The sequence below is a fragment of the Homalodisca vitripennis genome, chromosome 6, assembly GCF_021130785.1.
Source record: "Homalodisca vitripennis isolate AUS2020 chromosome 6, UT_GWSS_2.1, whole genome shotgun sequence".
NCBI lineage: Eukaryota > Metazoa > Arthropoda > Insecta > Hemiptera > Cicadellidae > Homalodisca > Homalodisca vitripennis.
In genome coordinates, this window is record NC_060212.1 from 151,998,079 (window position 1) to 152,018,572 (window position 20,494).

General features: G+C 33.5%; 1 protein-coding gene across 1 annotated transcript in view; it reads right to left on the minus strand.

The window, feature by feature from the left end:
• LOC124365021 overlaps positions 1–19,639 on the minus strand; it is a 520,456-nt gene extending 500,817 nt beyond the window's left edge. The window contains exon 1 of the mRNA XM_046820907.1: positions 19,610–19,639. The gene's annotated coding sequence lies outside the window, so the exon portion shown is untranslated. The remainder of the gene's footprint in view (positions 1–19,609) is intronic.
• Between the last annotated feature and the right edge of the window lie 855 nt (positions 19,640–20,494).

The window sequence follows — 20,494 nt, forward strand, 5'->3', positions numbered from 1 at the left end:
TTGTAAAGAGGCGAAAGAGGAAAATTCCACTCAATGGACTGTTTGCAGGAATAAAAAGAATCAAACAATAAAAATACAAAACAAATATGACATATTGAGTAAAACCGCGGAAGTAATTGAAACCATCACTCCTAAAATAACTACTTTAAAAAAATCTAACATAAAAAAGCATGAACAAAATAAAAATAAACAAAAACGACAAAAAAAGCAACCCAAGCAGAAAACACGCAACACCGAGACCATCTGTTACGCCAGTGGTCTTCTCAACAGTTGACTGTCGAGGGGGGGATAGCCATGTTCGCTCTTTGGCTGGGACTTGTCCAGTCCCTCGTCACCGCGAAGACGAGTGTGTTCGGGGTGTGCAAGCCTGGGGCCGGCCTGTTGGGTGTGGTTGAGGGCGGGCAGTCCCCTCTTCCGGAAGCTGCTGTGTCCTCATTGCCGGAGCGAATGACGTCGGAGCCGGCGAATCATCTCCAATCTTTCAGCACCTGGAGCAGCAGATCATCGTGCGCACCTCCACAGCGAAGGTCGTGGTGTCGACGGTGCCATATCGCCACGACCTCTCCACCGACCACCCCCATAAACAAGCAGACTAACCTGGTCAACCACTACATCAGGGAGTTGTGTACCAGATGTGAAGGATCCGTATTGCTGGACTTCAACACCATCGGGAGGCGGCACTTCAACTCGCCATTGGGCAGCATCTGGACAATGGGAGGGAAGCGGCTACTGGCTCGACTTGTGGTGGATGGGTTGAGGAGGGCAAGCTCCGTCTCTGTGGGCCGGACACAGCCGCCACCGTCTTTGCCTCTGCCGTCATCTGCTGCCCCAGCTGGGTCTCCGAGCATCGCCACCGCGGAGCCGCGGTCTCCGCCGACACTGCCGCCGGGGTTGACTGCTGACACTGCGGTTCCCTGTGTGCCACCCAGTCCGACTACACCTTGGACACTACCCCACGACAGGCTACGCAGATGCAGTAAGATCTTCATCTCCAAATGCTGTTTTTTTTAGGGACCCCCACTTGGAAACAGCGGACAAAATTGACTAACAAAACTCAATTAAAACAAACAAACACTCAAAAACAAACTGAATTCAGACTGCTTCATCAAAATTCCTCAATTTGCAACCAACAAACTGGACCAAAATTCAACTTATGTGCGAGGATCTGAAAAACTGATCTGCTTGTAGTAACCGAAAGTGGTTTCAACATGGAGAACATCGCACTGTGCAAAATCCCAAATTACAAATTGGCTTCCGCGTTTTGTCGAACCACTCCAAAGGAGGAGGAGTTGCTATTTTTCTTAAACAAAATCTGTTATCTACACCTTTTCCGATCCAACAATCAACCGAAAAAGATTTTGAAGCAGTCGGGATCAAAACTTCAAAAACGACACAATCAAAATTACTCGTGATCGGAATTTATAGGTCTCCCAGTGGTAATGAAGACATCTTTTTTTCTAAATTCGAAAAATTATTGACATGCCTGACTAAACAACGTCAAGAATTTGTCGTGATGGGGGATCTCAACATAGACGCCTTGGATAATACTCACCATTCCACAATTCGATTAAGTCGATTTACTTAGGTCATTTGACCTGGAGTTGCTAGTCAAAACTCCGACGAGAGTGACGGCTACAACAAAATCGGCTATCGACAACATCATAACCAACCACCCAAGTGTCGCAGTGTCTGTGGTGAATACAGCTATTTCAGACCACTATGGCCAAGAAAGCCATCATTAGTGGGGTACAATTCAAAAGGGAGCCCAAAATTAAACAAACAGTATAAGAGACATAAGGCCAGAAAACATTGCTCACCTCAACATTTCCCTTTCTAACGAAAGATGGGATTTTCTAAATTCATTTCAACCTGTAGAGCAGCAATTTTAAATTGTTTAACGACACTCTAAATTTCCACATTAACATCTGCTGCCCTACAAAAAAACGATCAATGTTTGCACACAAATAAAAAAAAAACAACTGGATCACAACGGGTATTTTAGTTTCTAGAGAGAAACTAAAATTCTTCTCCGAAGTTTATAAAAATACTTCAAGCGAAACGATTCAAAATTTTTTTCAAAAATTATAAAAAAATATACAGGAAAGTGATTCAAGCCGCAAAAGCATATGATGTCTCAAAATCCATTCTCTCTTCCAAAAACGTTTTCAAAAACAATTTGGGCATCATTAACAATAAAACAAAAGCTCACAAAGAAATTAAAATTAAAATTGGGGATAGGCTTGTGGAGGGACGAAACAGAGATTGCCAATCAGTTCAATGGATTTTTCGCATCCGTTGCTGGTGGGCAGGGTCCTCGGCCATCTGAACCCCAAGTACGCCCCTCGCGAAGACAGAGCCCCACATCGTCAATGGCGTTGGCTCCTGTCGTTGAGGATGAGCTTCACCGAATTATTCAGCAGCTCCCAGCCAAAAAATCAAATGACCTCAATCTAATGGTCCCCGTGGCTCATAAAAAAATGCTGCAAAAGCATTTAGGTGAGACCTTTAACTCAATTGGTAAACTATTCATTCCAAACAGAGTGTTCCCCTCTCTCCTGAAAATTGCTAAAGTTGTTCCAATTTTCAAGAAGGACGACCCAACTTCAATCACTAACTACCGGCCTGTCTCAATTTTGCCAGTGCTGAGCAAAATTTTTGAAAAGCTTTTTCTTATAAGAATTGCTTCGGTTTTTGGACAAATGCAATCAGCTCTCAAGTGAACAATTTGGATTCAGGAAGGGCAAATCGACAACAGACGCAGTCGTGAGTCTTGTCGATATGATTGTAGAGGGGATTGAATGTCGTAACCACTCAATGAGTGTGTTCTTAGACCTGTCCAAAGCATTCGACTGCGTTTGACCACGGTACGCTGCTTGACAAACTTGAGTCCCACGGTATTCGAGGCGTGCCTCTCTTAAATGGCTTTGTTCGTTTTTAACTCACATATCCCAAGTTTGTTCAGATATCTAGCAAGTCGTCCAAACAAATAGAAACTGAGTTACGGAGTCCCACAGGGATCCATCCTCAGTCCTGTGCTTTTCCTGCTTTACGTCAATGATCTTAAATCATCGCTTCTGCATGGAAAATTAGTGCAGTTTGCCGATGATACGACTCTCTTTTTCAATGCAACATCAAGTGAAGTGTTGGAACAACAGGCTTATGTTGATATCAACAACTGTGTTTCAATACTTTCACAGCCTCAATCTTACAACAAACTCTTCAAAAACCACGTTTTGAATTTTTGCCTTGCGCACCGCAGGCAACCAGTGTGGGCCTGCCATTTTGTTAGATGACTCCACACTGGAAGAAGTCAGCTCTTCAAAAATTCCTAGGAATGCACCTTGATCGAGGGCTGACTTGGAATGAGCATATTGACTATGTTTTGCGCCAAAGTCTGCTCTGGAATTTTTGTTCTGAGATCTTTAGCCAAATACTGCCCGAGTCAGGTACTGATTACGGCGTATTATGGACTGATTTACCCCCATCTGTCTTACGGTGTGGTCCTTTGGGGAGCTTGCGCAAACACACAGTTTCAAAGAGTATTCAGACTTCAAAAAAAAGCAATTCGAATAATCGCCAAAATCAAATTTAGAGAGTCGTGCAGGGAAGCTTTCAAGAAATTGCAGCTGTTGACTCTGCCGTGCCTCTACATTTTGGAAACAACTTTTTTTTTGTATGAGTAAAATGTGCCTTAACCAGAGGCCGAGACATACACATGTATGAGACACGTGGGAGTGCTAACTACCGAACTGGGAGACACAGAACGGTGGTTTATGAGCGCCTGCCCTCGCAGGCGGGTGTTCATTTCCTCAACAGACTGCCCAATTCAATTAAAAGATGCCCCAACGCCTAAGGCGTTAAAGACTCGCCTTAAACGCCTATTGGTGTCACAAGCATTCTATAATGCAGGTGAGTTTTTTGGCATTCGACTGGGAGACCGCCCAATTAGAAGACTGACTCCGCTGTACTAAGTGGGTAGCATTGGCGATGGATGAAAGAGGCGTAACTGCAAAATTGTATGTGTGAGGTGTGTATTGTTGTATGAATGTTAGAAATTTTAAAAAAACCCCATGACGTTTGCCATATACAATGTAAATATTGTCTTCGCAATAAAAAAAATATTTGATTTGATTTGATTTGAAAAAATACTTTTCTATCTCTAAACATTTTTGAATGAGAGGTCAAAATCTTTTTCCAAGCATTTCCAATATTATGACTTTAAATTACAATAACCCATTATTAAGGCATGTTAAAACCGATTCGGTTTTACTATGTATTAAAAACTGTAAGATTAATTATAATTTTGGTTTTGTATTGTCATACTTTCTAACAAGCCTGTAAATTCTCATGATGTAAGGAATATTGAGCATTATATTTTGTTATTTTTCTTCGTGCAACATAAAAGAATTCTGTAAAATCATCGCTATTATTCTAAAATATTTATACTGTGTAGGCTATATTTTTACTTTATGTAACAACCACAGCAAATAAATCATAATATTATAATTAACATTGAGATGAATTTGTTTTTATAACAAACTTAATAAAATTGATAAAAAACGTATTATTACATTAATTAACACAAAGTCATTCGTTTAATGCGTAACATGTGGAGATAAATTCCGTTATAATAATTTATTGGCTCAAGTTTCATGGAAACTGTTTAACAATATAGTGAATTTTGTACCCGTACAAAATAAAGTCTTGAAGTGAAATACTCAGGCATATTTAGTGTCAACTCAAGCGCACCCAACATTAAGGTCAATTTAAACCCCCAACGAAAAATAGAGGCACTAAGAAGTTGTCGGTTATCGAAATATCTCAACAAACAAAGCAGAAGCGAGCGGTCGTCGATATGAAGCTGTCACCCGCTCGCTCACATAAAGATCAGCGTAACGCGGTCGGTAAGTGCTTATAAACCGACAAGTGGCTGTTGGCTGTTAAACTGACAACATCATCACCATCAAACAGCTGACGTCACTGGAACACTTGACACCTCATACCTCGACCTTCTTGGGTACTTTCTTCAACCTTCCTAGAAAATATAACACCTTGCAAATGTTTTATAGTTTGAAACATTCAAAATATCTCTGGTTTCACATTTATTTGAGCTTAAAGAATTAATAAATTTGGACTTTGGAGATGAGTGCTTAGTATTATTACGTTTATTACTATAAAATATGTCTCATTGTACAAGGACTTTGAGACATTTTTCAGTATTTCCACGATATATATCCTGTATTTCAAAGGACAAAATGCATTTAATTTTCTTCGTTAATAAACTATGCCAGTGGTAGCTTTTTTTACAATCCCTTTTAAAATTTATAACGATGAGAACATTTGGCGTCATTTCTTCATTTACCATGGACCATAGATGATTTTAAAAGCCAACTGGAATACGTATTTTTATATAATTCCAAATTGAAATACAACGTTTCGGAATGCAGAATTTGTCCTCTTATTCAGGTGCCCAATCATAATACCACCCTTAGACTAGCAGTCTTCACTTACAAAATGTGGTACGCGAATCATCCATTATAGCTTTTCACCTGTAGTAAGCTAGATATGCAGTTGCTATCAGTCAGTATTATCTTACGTTTTAGGGTTTGACACTTGACGAAGGGAACAGATACCAATTCTGAAAACGTTTTGTTCCAGCATTGTATCATATAGTAATTAAAAATTTTTAAGATCCTGTTTATCTTTTCATACTTTCAAATTTGACAGTGTCATCACTATAAACAATTTGGGTGCCGCACTATACGCTCCTATACTGGAGCAATGCCTTTACTAGCCAAGTCATTTCTGTACTTTAATCTAAAGAATATCTGCAGGTAAAATCGATAAAATCTTAATTCTGTCACACAAAGATTAATGTAATTAACAATCAAACCATTTGAATTCAATACTATTGTTCGAGTATACGCAAAAAGGTATATTAAACATTTTACTGTACAAGCTTAAAATTGAGAAAATATTTTAAATATTTAAAGATACTACTGCAATCGCATATAACAGCTTGGAGGAGTTGTTCAACGATGGAATGTCAGAGGTTAACCAGCATTCTCTCTCGAGCTCGCGTGTAGTAGACACAGCATTCCACAGTTCCCAAGTTTAGTGGCAAAGTCACTTTCTAAACTCCTCAACCCAATTTCTGCAGCTCAAATTCAGATAAAAGCTAAATTCAATAGTATCCTATGTGTAGTAAAGTTCCCTCCTTAAGATCTGTATATCCTAGTTTTACTATTAAAAAAATGCTATTTCTTCAAATATATTATTTCAAAATTTCGTTAATAAAATAGATACAGTTTTTTAATGTTAGATTTTAATACATATATTACTGTCATTTAGATTTATTTATTAATGCATTATTTATATTAACTTTACATTTTTCATCTATAATGTTATATTAGGGGTAAAAATATTATTTTTACTATATTCTACCGATTGACGCATTAACTGTGGGTCCTTATTTTTTTACATAAAAGTGTACAATATCGCATGTCGCTGAAGGTTATTATTACTGGGTTTTCAAACTAAAACTCAAGATTTAATCGAAGTTATTGCTAAAGATGATTGTGTTGATATGTAGGAGATATAAATTGTGTTGATATAAATCCCATATATTTCCAATGACTGGGATTTAATAAGATATAAATCCCGACTTCAGGTCAGAGAGAGGAATTTAGCGTTTCTGCACTGCTTGCATTTTTTCATCTCATCTGCTGCATAATTCCCTCATTCACAATTTCCTTCAAAACAGCCTATGAGAGATCCCATATATTTTGACAAAACCTTCCTTAAGCCCGTTAGGCATTTTCTGGACACAGAAATGTATACCATTTAAATAATTCAAAAGCACTTTACATACGTTAATACGAAAGTGTTTTTCGAAAAACAAATTGATATTATCCCTTCTCTCTAAAATTACTCAAATTTGTTGAGATTACTTAAATGGCTTTTTGAATAAAATATTTTTGTTGGCTATTTTCAAATAATGTTGTTCGGAAAAACTTAAAACGAAAAAAGATGTAAAACTTTAACGGCATTTCCTATTAAAATAGTTTATAATACAATTACCAGAGCTTTCAATAATATCTCTGTAAAAAGTTTAAACCGAACTTCTTAATTAAGTGTCGTCAATTATTAAGTCTATTAAGTCGTTATTTTAAAATTCCGCTCATTCCTTAATACTTGGTTCTCACTAAAGTTCTGTAGGTGTAAGGGTTACGGAGTATATAATTTACCTGTCAGTGTAATTCGAGTGTATAATTTGTTTTTATCTATATTGAAGCATGAGTCACAAAGACTTTAACATTTATACTTTTTCCAAACAATTTTACAAGTTCTCATCTTTAATATTCAAATTTTTTATTAATATTTAAAGTGGACGCGTCCTTATTTGGTTTTCCAGACCTTCGCTGTTCACATTTAGGTACAATTTATTGTGAAAAAAGATTTAAACATTATTTTTTAATTGGCTACAAGTAAAACATAATAGTAATTATGAAATGTATTCAAGGTGATTTACGAAGATATGCAGAAACTGTGAGAGCTCATTCTACATGTAAAAATAATAAAAAAGAATTATATAAATATGAGTCCGGAAATGCTTCGTTAGCGAGTTACGGCTAGCAAGATTTCGCCCGGATTTCATCTCATCATGTAAAACGAGATCTTCCTGAAATTCTGGTAAGGTAGATTAATGAGCGAATGCAACCGCTCCTTTTGGATTAATAGAATAAACTAGGTACTGTAAGTTAAGTAATTTTGGGAAAATCAATGTCAAATGTAAAAAAAATGGAGTTAAAACACTTTTTTTCATTTTTGGGCAACAATAGATTTGTTATATCGCCAAGAAGCAGATTAAATTTGTCCGCATTTCGAACAAAACTGTGTAAATAAAGTACACAGAAGGCGAATAGATAATTGGTTAAATGGATTTTTATTTATATATATATATACTATTCGGCTGCAAACTTTTGAACCATCCTTAAACTTAAGGTGAGTTTTGATCTTTAGTGCCCGATTTCCATAACTAGTTTGCTTGTTGAAAAGGCGAACACACATTATGCCTAATACAAGATTAGGCAAGAACAGCAAGGAGTTGGAAAGTCAACAGCTGGCACTCAGGATTTGCATGAAACGCGACAAAATCCGGACGTGCACAGATTCAACTTTAGGGAAACTGTACTTAAGTTTCAAGTGAACCAGATAAGTTGAGTGTATAATATTCTTTAATATTTATATCCACTGGGTTTAACTTTTAACTCATATTATTAGTCCATGGTGTTACTGTAAAACATGTAAGATACTTTTGTCACTTCATGGAATTCGTAACGCGCGTTTCAATGCTGTCAGTAAATGTAACACTTTGAAGTGTTACACAACTGATGCGTGTTATACACCTAGTATACAATGTTGCAGGTAATACAATGTGTATCAGCATAACGTTTTTTCCATGCTACGTGACATCCAAACATTGGATCAACCACCAGAGAACCGACACTAAATAAGGTGCCAATTTACAGGTTGTTACCACGGGAGAACTACTCGTGAATCAGAGTTTCCAAACTGTTTTTATTCTTAGATGAGACTAAAGTAATACGATTCGTAACATGGGTTATTTAAACCTTTGATTACACAGTAAAAAACATACAAATACTTTATTTTTGCAATCTGAAACAGTACAGAAGCCTATACTAAAATCCCGGTTTGATGATGCTGTTACGTTTCAGTTCTGAGCAAATACTTTAGTGGAGATATTTTTTCAATCTGAAACACTACAGAAGCCTATACTAAAATCCCGGTTTGATGATGCTGTTACGTTTTAGTTCTGAACAAATACTTTAGTGAAGATATTTTTGCAATCTGAAACAGTACAGAAGCCTATACTAAAATCCCGGTTTGATGATGCCGTTACGTTTCAGTTCTGAGCAAATACTTTAGTGGAAATATTTTTGCAATCTGAAACAGTACAGAAGCCTATACTAAAATCCCGGTTTGATGATGCTGTTACGTTTTAGTTCTGAGCAAATACTTTAGTGGAGATATTTTTGCAATACAAAACACTACAGAATCCTATACTAAAATCCCGGTTTGATGATGCTGTTACGTTTTAGTTCTGAGCAAATACTTTAGTGGAGATATTTTTTCAATCTGAAACACTACAGAAGCCTATACTAAAATCCCGGTTTGATGATGCTGTTACGTTTTAGTTCTGAACAAATACTTTAGTGAAGATATTTTTGCAATCTGAAACATAATCTTACAATCTAGAATGAGTAGGAAAATATATTAAGTTAATTTTGTTAGAGAACATTTAAGTTTGCACCACATAGTTTTCGTATCATTTAATTTCCAAGCTTCAGTGAACACTTAAAACTTATCCAAAGCTTAAGTGCATTTTAAGATTCAGAAGAAAAATTACTTTGGTATAAGACCGCATTCAATTGCTTTCAAAAATGTTTTACTTTGTTTGAAAATTGTAAATTGTTTGTAACATTTTCCTTTGACAATGAATAGTTTTATTTTTGTATTTTAAGATGTCGTTACAAAATGTCATAAAATTATAACCTTTACAAGTAAATGTATATATACATTAATGCACTACTTCCAAATGACCTCAATTCCAAAGCAGATATAATATAACCGTTTATACATTATGCAGGTATTCTATTAACATATGTCTATATATAATTATAGTTTTGAGAAGATCTTCCAATGTTGAATAATTAGTTGAAGTCTTGATACGTCTATATCAAAATGAACAATCTTTTCGAAATGGATTTTTAGTTTTAGGGGATCATAATATCCTTAATTTTATAAAAGAGTATTGTAATAATAATGTATAACCCTTAAATAGAAAGCATATTTGTAATATTGAAATTTACTTTTTAAATGTGGAAACCGCTTTACAGTTTATTTTCAATCTTGTAGAGTCTTTGCATATTTTGAATTATAATGCTTTATCAGTAATAATCAATCTATATCCTTCAACTTCAACAAAATAATAGGAGTCGATAAGATTTGGCTTAAACTAACAAAAGCGTACAGAAGACAATCGGACAAGAAAGTAATTTAACTTGAGTCCACTGCTGGCTGAGGCGAGATACCATTCTTCCTCTTTATTAATTGAACAAACTTTAGATCTCACTGCTGAACTCTTTCCAGTTTAAAGTACGGAGAGATTCATTTTTATTAAGTCAAAACGTCCAGCACATTGTCCCTTTTAATAATCTCGTATTACCGCGCAATAAAAACATTCGTCCTTAATTTTGTTATTGTTATTGAAATGAGTTAAACTATATGCATTTCTTTGAATACGTAATTATTCTGAACTAGTATTACCGCGCAAGTAAAAACATTCGTCCTTAATTTTGTTATTGTTATTGAAATGAGTTAAACTATATGCATTTCTTTGAATACGTAATTATTCTCAACTAGTATTACCGCGCAAGCAAAAACATTCGTCCTTAATTTTGTTATTGTTATTGAAATGAGTTAAACTATATGCATTTCTTTGAATACGTAATTATTCTCAACTAGTATTACCGCGCAAGCAAAAACATCCGTCCTTAATTTTGTTATTGTTATTGAAATGAGTTAAACTATATGCATTTCTTTGAATACGTAATTATTCTCAACTAGTATTACCGCGCAAGCAAAAACATCCGTCCTTAATTTTGTTATTGTTATTGAAATGAGTTAAACTATATGCATTTCTTTGAATACGTAATTATTCTAAACTAGTATTACCGCGCAAGTAAAAACATTCGTCCTTAATTTTGTTATTGTTATTGAAATGAGATAAACTATATGCATTTCTTTGAATACGTAATTATTCTAAACTAGTATTACCGCGCAAGCAAAAACATTCGTCCTTAATTTTGTTATTGTTATTGAAATGAGTTAAACTATATGCATTTCTTTGAATACGTAATTATTCTAAACTAGTATTACCGCGCAAGCAAAAACATCCGTCCTTAATTTTGTTATTGTTATTGAAATGAGTTAAACTATATGCATTTCTTTGAATACGTAATTATTCTAAACTAGTATTACCGCGCAAGTAAAAACATTCGTCCTTAATTTTGTTATTGTTATTGAAATGAATTAAACTATATGCATTTCTTTGAATACGTAATTATTCTAAACTAGTATTACCGCGCAAGCAAAAACATTCGTCCTTAATTTTGTTATTGTTATTGAAATGAGTTAAACTATATGCATTTCTTTGAATACGTAATTATTCTCAACTAGTATTACCGCGCAAGCAAAAACATCCGTCCTTAATTTTGTTATTGTTATTGAAATGAGTTAAACTATATGCATTTCTTTGAATACGTAATTATTCTAAACTAGTATTACCGCGCAAGCAAAAACATTCGTCCTTAATTTTGTTATTGTTATTGAAATGAGTTAAACTATATGCATTTCTTTGAATACGTAATTATTCTAAACTAGTATTACCGCGCAAGCAAAAACATTCGTCCTTAATTTTGTTATTGTTATTGAAATGAGTTAAACTATATGCATTTCTTTGAATGCGTAATTATTCTAACGAATTTATCAAGTCTAAGCTAAAATTATAGTTAAGATCCAACTCTTATATCTCTTCTCTCATTTTCATTCAGGTTCAACAATAAAATTTTACAACTTATACAAAAAACTTATTTACTTGAACTTAAAAAAAATTGTAGTTGCTAGTATGAGTACACATTTATATGTTCATTACAGTTAACATAATTATGTACGATTATTTTCATAGAATTAAATAATATGTATATAGGTAAGTATATAATTAACGTATATAATGATAGTACTAACAATAATATGCGCCTTGTTTCGCTTTTCTGTGCAGAAAATGTATTTCTTCTATGATGTAACTTATAAAGAATATTTAACCTATTCAAATTTAAAATGAAGACGGGAATGTACTGGTTGTACATGGGTTCTAAACATGAACAAATAATATATCTAAACATTTTTAAATATGCGATATACTGTATTGTAACTTCTGGAAAACAGAACAGCATCAGGTGTGCCAACTGAACAAACATAAATATCCCAGTGAATAACCCAAGACTTGTACATTTTCTTACACACTTTGTATTTCTATCTCGCCTTACATCGGTATTTACTGCCTCGTGGGGTTTATAAAGTTCCTCTACCCCCGCTCGCTAAACTCAGCTCTGGTGAAGTGCAATTGTACTGCATTTAATTTCTATTTTATTTATTTTAGCGTCTCTCTCTTCCCCCTCTCACACTCAACATCCCTCTCCTTCCCGCTCAACATCTATCTCATTAATTAACTTTATTACTGCGCTGGACACTCTTAAAATAATTAAGTTCTATCACTGTAATTTAATAATCTTCACTTGTTTTACTCAATTATTGTGAGACTACTGTGTTATAAGAATTCAATATCTAGCAATAATAATTGCTTTAAATATTGTCTCTGATCTAGATAATACAAAATCTTGGAAACAAACAAAATGAAAAAAGCCAATTCTCAGTTCTATATGTAACCTAAATGTTAATAAAGAAAGAAATTAATTAGAGACTATAAGGAACAAAATGGCTAATAATTCTATACATACAATGAAGTATATCTGTAAAATCACACTAACGTAATTTGAATACGAATTATTTAGAAATTGTGGTCATTTAAACACATTTCAAGGAAAATTCATTTCAACATTTTTTTATGTGGGAAAGGTATAACGAACTAGAGACTGCACTCCACACACAATCTAATTTAGGAATAAAATGTTCCGCAACAGTGGTATTCTAGGAATTAAATTATATTTTATGTCCCTAAATTTAAAGCAACAGGATGGCCACCGAATAAATATAGATCTGCCTTATGTCCAGCTGCGATGCATTCACCTTGTAAAAAAGTTTTGTACATCAGTACGATCAGACGAACAAAAAGTGCAACAATATTTTCTAAAGTACGTTTTTATAAAATACGAACCAATTTAATAAATACGAATCAATTCTAGTAAAAACATTTTTAGCTTTTCAAAAGGGAGTTCATACCGTTGGTACAAGAGGTTCATAATGTTGGTTCGTGTCACCACAAATACGTCAGCATTCTAAAGAGAGGAATTCGCGTCAGTTATTAATTCACACCGCAACTATTGTTATTTACTACTATTGTTGTTTATTAAAACTTATGGCATCAATAGAAAACCGAACAAACAAGCTCTAACAAACACGCGCCGTGTTCGTCACGTTTTGAAACTAACGACTTCATTTTTTAAACCAGCGAACAAACACGTTATTTCGTATTTTCCGGTTTCTGCATGTCGTATCATGTATTATCCTGTTTGACTCTATAAATTGCGTAATTAACTGAACGAAAAATTATTTTCAAATCATGTCTAGCTTTTAGAATGAGCCCGCATACATAAACCGTCATTTCAATTTTTATAAAATATTCTTCACTAATGCAGCTCCCAGTAGATTTTGATCTAACATTATAAACTTAGGACACCCACTTGTCTAATACCGTGTTCATGTAAATCTTGGAATAAAATAGAAATAATAGAAATAGAAACATTTTTTATTTCCAAAAACATATACACATAGATATTACATTTATTTACATTTGATAAATAGTAAATTACCCTTTTACTATACTTACTAAGTGGCGATCAAATAAAACAATTTAATTTTAAGTATAGTATTTGGATAATATTATTTATATAATTTAAATAAACTATTTATTACATATTAATATATATTCTAAATGGAAATTAGCCTACATGGGCAAGCAGCCTGTGCGTAGGCTAGAGTTGTACTAAAAAGTGTATGTTATCTAGATGTCGAAAAAAAAGTGTTACTGTTACGTGTCGGTGTGTTTTAAGGCATAAAATGTAGAAATGTAGTTGTGTGATGAAGGAGATAAGAGATAATATTGTATTAGACAAAAAGAATTAAGACCACATACGATATGACGAGCGCCGGGGGACGAGGAGGGGTCCCTCCTCAGGTTGGTCCCAAGTCTGAGTGAATGAAAGTCTCGGATCCTTGGACTCCAATTAGTAACAATAGTTCTGTGACATTATATTTAAATTTTGTAATACTACCTGATTCAAATAAAATTAAATGCTGAAATTTGTTACATATGTGTCTAAATAGAATATGTGAAATATAGTAAGAATTAGTTTTTGAAAAGGATTTATCTAATCTAATTACATTAATACCAACATGTTCTGAATATCTTGTTTGGTAAGAGTGCACAATTTCTGGTAATATTATATTAGCATTTTTGTAGATGTGAATTAGTAAATTTTTTATATATAACTGTCGTAGTGAAATGAATAATATATAACCTGTATAATATTCTAAGTAAATTTACGTTTAGATCTGTCCAATTATAAGAAACTACCTGTAAGATCAGTCGCCTGATGTATTGTGTCCTAAAGCGTAGAATCTCATTTAGAAGTAGTGATTATTTACTTATTTTCTTAAATAAGTTCAGGAGTTTGTAAGTAAAATTATTTATAGAATATGTGTATTTTATATAATTAACTGTAAGATACATTACATTATACATAACTGATACCTTGTATCGGTGCGTTAGATGTAGGACGTACTTATTACCAACAGCAGTACCTTATATAAACTGTTGAAAGAAAGGATAAGGTTAAGTTTTAACATCTTTGGAGGAAACGAGGTAGGGATGAATCTGGCACCCGTATTTGTTGTCTCCAATGTGCCCCCATTCTTGCTTGTTAGATATGAGCGTGAACACTGTAATAGATAATATATATGTATGTATACTTTTTTTGATTCAATGTTTATTGAAATTAAATTCGGCTATCGCCATACAAATACAAGTTTACTTTATTTAAATAAAAGTCATTTGACAGGTACTTGGTCTTCCGACCATATGTTAGTTTGGTTATTTCAACGCAGATGTGACAGACACGGCCAAGTACAATATATCTGAATCGTAAAGAGTGAGGGCTCTGTGGTGCAGTGGTAACATGAGATGAGGGACATAACATAAGTGAGAGATCCGGGTTCCGAGGCCTGGCGGAACAAGTACTTTTTGTGATTCAATGTTAATTGAAGTTTTATATATATATATATATATATATATATATATATATATATATATATAAATCTATTGGGTATTCACAAAATGGTGTCACCAATTCTGCGGGAGATGGTATTTATCATCATTCAAGCAAAAAATGTCCTATAAATATATGTCGAGAAATGTGCCGTTTAACCGCTAGCCGCCATTTTATAACTTTTATAAACAAAATAATATCTACATCGCCTTTTTGTAATAGTATAGATTATCGTCCGGTTAAGTGATTACTCTTTACATAAACCCCCTAGAATCTAGAAACTGAGCTACGTGAGTTCCTCTTGGTTCAAGGAAGGAGCCTAACGGACTTAAGGTCAAAGGTCTTTCTGTCCGTCTGTGCGATAACTCTTAACAGAAAGGGCTTGGAGACATCAAACTTGATAATATATAGGTTCCTCTTGTTCTAGAAAAAATGTATTGATTTTAAGGCGAAAAAGTTTAAAGTCCGTCTGTATGCCGTTTATCTGTCCTTCAGTGTGATGTTCTTTTATATTCCGTTGCATTATTGTATATTATCAGTACTTAGTTTTACAGCTAAACTTAGTTTTTACGTTTCAATAATTTTCATTCATTATATAAGATTTAAAGGCCATTCTTCCCTTAAATTTACAAAAATTCAGTTTAAAAAAATTGATAGTGGGTATCATGTTTAGTTTTTGTTTTTTTTGCGAGGAATGACTCGATCACGAAATATAATATCATCAACAGAAAGAGAGACGTAATGTTGTTTAAAAAGCTTACGCAATACTTCAAATGTCTGAAATAAAAACGTATATTTGAGATTTATAATTCAAAGGTCTGAGATTGCTTTCGGTTAAGTGCGTTTTATCTTTTATATTTAAGGACCACTCATTAATGGCAGCAGGGGGGGGAGGAAGGGGCAGACGTGCTCCAGACTTATTGGTGTTGTAGCTGACAGCGCGTTGCTTCTCATTCATTTTTACTGTAGGATGCTTAAAGTGATGCGCAACCACAGTTGTAAGGTTGTGACTACTGCATCATACTTTAGTGAAGCCGTTAGAATCCCTCAGAAATTTAGTATAAAGTTATCACTGAAACACTATAGATGGAGCGCAGTACATTGTTTGTTGTTTAGAAAACAACGTTAAATATGTTAATTTATCGTCCGTATTATCAATTTTGCTAGAGGCCCAGTGAAAAGGCTTATTGATTCCGGGGTTAAAAATTAAATGTGAAAATAAAGTTCTAATATTTTACATTGATTTGTAAGCAAACTGAGTACAAACATATGATATTCTATCACGTTACATAGTTAGTTTGGGAGGTAAGACTTGCAACGCGCTTTATCGGATTCACCTATACTCCGGTGTACAGGTTTGTAGAACAAAAATTTATATTTAAAATATTAAAATTCATACTGCGTGGAAAATCATGCACGGAAACTAAATGAATGTTTCAATCAAATAGACTGCAATTTGAACGTATAGTTATCATGATTTAGAAATTAATTTTGGGAAAATAATTACTATCCACTTATTTTTCCCCATTTTATAAAATGTAAGAATATAATAATGTTAATTAATTACCTTAGAAACTTATTATGAACAACTTGCATTTGTACTGTGAATTATGACAGTTTATAATACAATTAAATTGTTATTAATAACATAATATTAATAAACTTTTATCACTTTTAAACATTTATTTTAAGATTGAATCAATGATTCCGAAATGTACATCGTACGTAAAATAAATGTTTAAAAGTGATAAAAGTTTATTAATATTATGGTATTATTATAAAACACTTTTAGAGGCTACATCTCTAACATAAATTGTTATTAATCGAAACTCGCTCATACTATAATTGAAACAGAGTAATATACTTCGTAAGTTACGCACCAAAGCTGGAACTACACGCGTTCTCTCGGAGAAAGCAGGATGATAACCAGAGGCCGAAGAACTCAACAAAACATAGGCTTACAAAGAGCCAATTTTGTGGAGAGCCATTAGAGTCGCTTTTATGTTCTTGTGCCTGCGGTCAACCCTCCTCCTCGCCCACGCACTATCATTGCAGTAGCTGCTAGTCTACTCTGCACAACAGGGTGGCCACTGTCATAATAATCACATTGTCGAAATTGTGCTTCTTAAGCATTTGTTCAGATAACATTCTGCTTTAGAATCCTCATTACGTCACAGTTGTCAGTGGACTTTTACCAACACTGTTTGGTAAAATTAGAACTGTCTATAAGAGACTAGTCACAACGGTATCGAAGGTTACCAAACGTTATCAGTGGGACCAGGAGAACTTGTAACAAAGGTTACATGAAAGAGAAGGTAAATTAGCCGCCATTTTGTCGCAAGTGTTGGGATCGACGTGACCAGAGTGACAATGCCGTGGCAGCTCATTATCCACGTGGCGTGACGCGGTCTACTCAAATGCTGGTCTTCGGAGTGACACGAAAAATAAAACACATGTCAAACTACTTTTAATATTCATTACTAAATGTATGAATTTTCAACAGCCTAAATTAACAGTAAGTAGGAGTAAACTACACCACACGTCGAGTACCAGGCTTTGCAGAGGTTGCATGCGAAGTTTCTAAGTTTGTAAGTATTTAGCTTATTTTACAAGGAAAGTTTATCGAATGTATATTTAAGACTGAATGTTCCATGTGGGAAGTCTCAAACATGATAAAGAATAAGGTCAAAGAGTAGTTGGCAATAAAAATAATGGGAAGAGAGGTTACTCATCTAAATTGCAAATACAATAGGGATTCAAAAACAAATAACTGGAACTCTGTTTTTGAATACAGTGTCCCAGACATTTTGGAAGGCACTACATCTTGTTAATAAAATTTTAAAAAATCGTAAAATAATTAACGTTTATAAAATAAAAAAGATTTTATTCTTTGAGGATCGATAATTTTAGCTATTTTTAGACTAGTTATTTTTTTTAATTTTAGACAATACAAAAAATATTTACTGTCTAAAAAAAGATATGCAAAAAAGAGAGCTGATAAAATAGTTATTTTCAAAGAGTATGATAAAATCATAACGTTGGTAGTATTTTTAATACCTTACGTTTATTTTCAATTAAAAGTGTGGACATTTTTTAAGTTTTACATATTTTAATTTTTATGTTAACAAGTAAATAAATTTTAAACATGTAGTTTGAGAAATTTTAGGTGGAAACAAAAATAATTAAAGTGTGGGAAACTCTATTATCTGATGTACTTTTTTAACAAAACTATACTTCTTAAGTTTGATTCTACATTAAATTTTTTTTAATATGGTGATAATAATGTTCTACTTACGCACTGGGAAAATAGAAAAAGTAAACGATTTACAAGTATGAAAAAATTATATTTTTAAGCAAAGGAAGCGCATATTTATTAAAAAGTAATTTAATATAGTTTACTTTCAATTAAACCATATTCTTCAGCTAGGCGACAGATTCAAAAAGAAGTATTTATTTTTTATCATTTCTTTAATTATGAAACAATTTGTTAGAAGTTCTTTCACTTTCTTTACCAAACCGATTAAACAGCAGACCCTAAGTTATATTTATCTATCTAAAACAGTTCATGGAGAAATGAAAGTTACGAGTCATCCTGTATGAGTGAGTTCATTTGAATTACAAACATTAAACTGGAGCTTTAGAGACTGAAGTTATAATTGATCAAACAAGCCATGCAAAGATTGGGCATTAAGAAGCATTCAGAGTTCAAGTTCTGACATGACGCAAGTTAGTCAAATGTCACGGGTGGATGGGACTTTTCCATTAGTAATCAATTTAAATGCCCACACCTTTATAATATTTACATTAGTAGTTAGTTCAGAAAGGTTACACAATAAATAAACTCTTTTTATGAATTTAAAATACACTTTCTTGTATTAATGAAATGGATAAAACGTAAAACATATTTTACATATTTTACAAGCACAGGATTAAATAGACTTTTCAATGACATCCTATATTATAATAGTTGAATTTAATTGAATTGATGCAAATATTTAAAGATAACAATTCCTTTACTTGTTGAGCACAGTTGTATATAATTTACAAAACAGTTTTCCTTGCAGAAAAAATACACTAGCGATTCTCTGAACACAATATATAAAACTACAAACCACAAATAATAGACCTTTTTCCTAACAAAACTTTATATCCAAACAAAACGTATGAGACAGTGTTGTGTACGCACCCACAGAGTAATTTCATCATTGTAGTCAGCGTGTGTGAGAAGGGGCACGGAATATAAAGGAATGCAGTTGTGGTCTCCATAGAGTCGACTGCAATGCAGAGTCCCTGTTTATAGCATTCGACTGCATTTATTGATGCATCCCTGCTGGTCTCCTAAAAAACTACCTGGGTTACTTTTGGGTTAGCAATAAAGCATAATGTGTGGTATATGGGTCTCTTGTCTAAGGACTAGCATTTAATAGCATATAACAATTATTATAGAATGAAGTAATGAACAAACAAATGCATTATTTTTTTATTTTCTTAGGAAGAAAGATTAATACATGCCGTTTTACCTGAAAACTCCTGGTGTTCGAGACATCTACTCCTGAAACAAAATTAATTCTTTTACTTTACAGGAATTGATGACAATTATTAACAATTAATCTAGATATCTGAACTATAAAAGTATAACTAACCTTCTGTAAATCCAAAGAATAATTTTCAATTCATATTTTGTAATAATACATTTTCTAGTAATGTAACGTTAGCAAGACAACCAGTAAATATACGCAACTGATATTAATTAATATTAAATAAATTAGTTTAATCTATATATATAAAAATGAATGTTTGTGTGTTTGTCCTTTATGGAATCGTAAACTATTTAACCGACCATTATGAAAATTTGTATGTATATGTATTTTTCCACAGAGAAGGTTTATATACTATGCCCATTGATGTAATTCGCCACCAGGCAGTGCTGCAAAAGATACAAGTTTTCAAAGCGCCTGCACACTAAAAACTGCAATTACGAGACAGTTATGTATATTAAATAACCAAACACTATATTGAAGTTATGATGTATATTTGTCTTGAAGATAAATTTCTGATTGAACTTAAAGTTTGAGTATTAGACCACTTTATAATAAATTACATGTAAGTGTATGATGGCTATAAACATACACAGATTCTCTTGATCGTGGCAACAAGGCAAACTCGACATTGGCACTGGAAATATAATTCAATTGAACCAGAAGTGCACATACACGGGCAAAGCTTACGAAAAGCGTGCGAAGCCGCGGGATACAGCTAGTAAATACATAAATATTGGTTTAAAAGAACCACTCCCTGTGTTTTGTCAATTTTATTGTAGCATTAATGCCGTATAGAAGTATAAATCACACAATAACGTTCAATCTAAAATTGTGCTTCTTCGTGAGTTCATGATTTATTTTTAT